The sequence below is a fragment of the Triticum urartu genome, chromosome 4, assembly GCF_003073215.2.
Source record: "Triticum urartu cultivar G1812 chromosome 4, Tu2.1, whole genome shotgun sequence".
Taxonomy (NCBI): domain Eukaryota; kingdom Viridiplantae; phylum Streptophyta; class Magnoliopsida; order Poales; family Poaceae; genus Triticum; species Triticum urartu.
The window spans coordinates 603,347,801-603,351,948 of record NC_053025.1 but is presented as its reverse complement, the minus strand read 5'-3'; positions in this window follow the sequence as shown (position 1 = coordinate 603,351,948).

Genomic DNA, 4,148 nt, shown 5'->3' with positions numbered 1-4,148 from the left:
CATCGTTGTTGATGATCGAAGGAGCCATCGGGCCTAAAAGCGACGACACAGAGGAACTCTTAATGAAAGCACCAATGTCGGTGTCAAAACCGGCGGATCTCGGGTAGGGGGTCCCGAACTGTGCATCTAGGCGGATGGTAACAGGAGACAAGGGACACAATGTTTTACCCAAGTTCGGGCCCTCTTGATGGAGGTAAAACCCTACGTCCTGCTTGATTAATATTGATGATATGGGTAGTACAAGAGTAGATCTACCACGAGATCAAGGAGGCTAAACCCTAGAAGCTAGCCTATGGTATGATTGTTGTATGTTGAGGTTCGTCCTACGGACTAAAACCCTCCGGTTTATATAGACACCGGAGAGGGTTAGGGTTACACAAAGTCGGTTACAATGGTAGGAGATCTGAATATCCGTATCGCCAAGCTTGCCTTCCACGCCAAGGAAAGTCCCATCCGGACACGGGACGAAGTCTTCAATCTTGTATCTTCATAGTCCAGGAGTCCGGCTGAAGGTATAGTCCAGCCATCCGGACACCCCCTAATCCAGGACTCCCTCAACAGGCATGTACAAAAGTCTCAAAGGGCATCAGACTCTTTGTGATGTGCTTAAAAAGCATATCCTCAACGGGAATCCTAGGAAAGAGGGTATTGCCTTTGAGAGGAAACTCAATGCTGATGGTACATATTGGAAGCCTGAGCAGTACCCCAAAACCTCATGGGTTGCTGCAAAGGGACCTCCAGTTGATCCATCTAATTTATCTGGTTATACATGTGAATCTTCTCATTCTTCTGATGAGTCATTTGACTCCAACTATAAACTGTTCAAAAATCAGAATGGTGAAGTATTTGCTAGATATGTTGGCACTAACTGCAGGAACGGTTCCCCTATGAAGAAAATCTGGGTTCCCAAAAAGTGCCTTGAAAGTCTTCAGGTGAATGTCCTCATGACACCGCCTGTGAAGAATAGGAACCCCAGATCAAATTCTTCATATGGACCAAATTCTTCATATGGATCCATGTCCTCATTAGGACCAAATTCCTCACGTGGATCAAATTCCTCAAAAGGATCAGAGTCCTCACATGAATATCATCGTGCTAACAACTCTATTTCCCAGGGAAGAGCCAAGGGCTATGAATATGAGCATTATTCTTCTAATCATTATTTTCATAAGTCCTCGAAGAATTTCTCTGCTTATTCATATGCTTACCCTAACCCCTCTTATGTGAAACGAAATGGTTTGGCCTCTATGCCACCATTCTCATATGGAGCTCGCAGAGTGATGAACTCTTTGCCACCCCTTCAGATGTGGGTGGTGAAGAAAAAGAACTAATCTCTTCTGCAGGGTCAGGTCTCCAGACATGCGTAAATGTCTGAAGAATTTGCTGGAGACCTGACAAAAATGCCTAAAAGGACGCAGGCTAATCATGAAGAAATGAACCTTCATTTCTCACGTCCTCATACTGCTTTATTTGTCTTACTGCTTGCTGAAATTGATCTGATGAATTGTGATGTCATATTCTTCACTGATGAAGTATATGAAGTTCGTAAGCTGCACTAATTCATCTGCAGGATGATCAACCCAAAGCCACTGAGTGGGTCCTCGATAGTGGATGTACAAATCACATGACTGGTGACAAGAATCTATTGATGGATGCTCCCTTATCACCATCGCATCTGAAGCATATCATCTTTGCTGACAAAGGCAAAAGTCAGGTATTGGGTCTAGGTAATGTTGCGATCACTAAGGATCGACACATGGACAAAGTCATGCTTGTTGAGTCCTTAGGATACAACCTTATGTCTGTCTCAATGCTTTGTGATCTTGATATGGCTGTTGTCTTTGGAAAGTATCGTTGTGTTGTGGTTATGGAAGCTGACAATTCCAAAGTCTTCGAAGGCTTTAAGAGAGGAGACTTGTATATTGTTGATTTCTCTATAGGACCTCAACCAGCCGTGTGCCTACTTGCAAAAGCTTCAGAAGGATGGCTATGGCATCGACGACTTGGTCATGCAGGCATGAGGAATTTGCACACGCTTGCGAAGAAGAAGCATGTCATTGGCATTGAGAATGTAAAATTCCTCAAGGATCACCTATGCGGAGCCTGTGAAGCTAGAAAGATGACCAAGGCCAAGCATCCAGCGAAGACTATCATGACCACTACTCGTCCATTTGAATTGCTTCACATGGATCTCTTCGGTCCTAATCATTATTCTGCTGTTTCAAAGGAAGCATCTCAATATGGCTTTGTTATTGTCGATGATTATTCTCGTTACACATGAGTACACCTTGTTACTTACAAACATGAAGTGCAGGAAGTCTTCAAACGATTTTCCTCGAGGGCTTCAACCAACTTTGGTGTGAAGATCAAGCACATCATAAGTGACAATGGAACTGAGTTCAAGAATTCAGGTCTTGCTGACTATCTTGATGAACTTGGTATTACTCATGAGTTATCTGCTCCTTATACTCCTCAACAGAATGGCGTCATGGAGCGCAAGAACAGGACTCTTGCTGAGATGGCTCGCACTATGCTTGATGAGTACAAAACGCCTCATCGTTTCTGGATTGATGCAATTGATACTGCGTGCCACATCATCAACAGAGTATATATTCACAAATTCTTCAAGAAGACTACCTATGAACTCCTCACTGACAAGAAACCCAATGTGAGTTATTTCAAAGTCTTCGGTGCCAAATGCTGGATCAGAGATCCTCATCACAACTCAAAATTTGCACCGAAAGCACATGAAGGTTTTATGCTTGGTTACGGAAAGGACTCGCACACCTACAGAGTCTTCAACAACGTTCTTCACAAGGTTGTTGAAACTGTACATGTGCGGTTCGATGAAACTAATGGCTCGCAAAGAGAGCACCTACCTTCTGTGATAGATGAACCAGCACCTGAGGATTCTATAAAGTTCAAGGCTACTGAGGATGTCATTCCTACTGAAGAATCTGCTGAAGAATTCATTCCAGAACATGAAGAACATCGAGCTGATACACCTGAGGAAAATGCTGAAGAAATTGGTGTTGAAGAAAATGCTGATCAAATTCCTCAACGACAACCAGCTCATCCTCGTGTTGCAAAAGAAGTGCAAGTGGAGAAGATCATCGATGACATTAGAGCACCAGGTCCTCTCACACGCTCAAAAGCTTCACATTTATCTAAATTTTTTGGGCACTATGCTTTTGTATCTATCACAGAGCCCGCTAAGGTTGATGAAGCATTTCTGGAGCCTGAGTGGATTCAGGCCATGCAAGAAGAATTACATCAATTTGAGCTCACCAACATCTGGGAACTGGTCAAACGTCCAGATCCTCGCAAGCACAATATCATTGGCACAAAATGGATGTACTGCAACAAGCAAGATGAAAATGGCCTTGTGGTGAGGAATAAGGCACGGCTTGTAGCTCAAGGCTACACACAGGTTGAAGGAATTGATTTTGATGAAACTTTTGCACCTGTTGCTAGACTTGAGGCTATTCGCATATTACTTGCTTATGCTAACCATCATGATATCATCTTATATCAAATGGATGTGAAAAGTGCATTCCTCAATGGTAAGCTTGAGGAAGAAGTATATGTTGCTCAACCCCTAGGTTTTGAAGATCCAAAGAATCCTGACAAAGTCTTCAGACTCAATTAGGCCCTCTATGGCCTCAAGCAGGCCCCTCGGGCATGGTATGATACTTTGAAGGAATTCCTCATGAAGAATGGCTTCACACCTGGTTCACTCGATCCTACCCTCTTTACTAAATCTTATGATGGTGAACTGTTTGTGTGCCAAATATATGTTGATGATATAATCTTCGGCTGTACTGACCAACGTTATAGTGATGAATTTGCCTATATGATGAGTGAAGAATATCAAATGTCTATGATGGGAGAGTTGAAATTCTTCTTAGGTCTTCAAATTCGTCAACAGCGCAATGGCATATTCATATCTCAGGAGAAATACCTCAAGGATGTACTGAGGAAATTCGGCATGCAAGATTGCAAAGGCGTCAAAATTCCTATGCCCACAAATGGCCATCTGTGCACTGATGAAAATGGTATTGACTGCGATCATAAGGTATACCGCTCCATGATTGGTTCTTTATTGTACTTATGTGCATCTAGGCCGGATATAATGCTTAGTGTTTGCA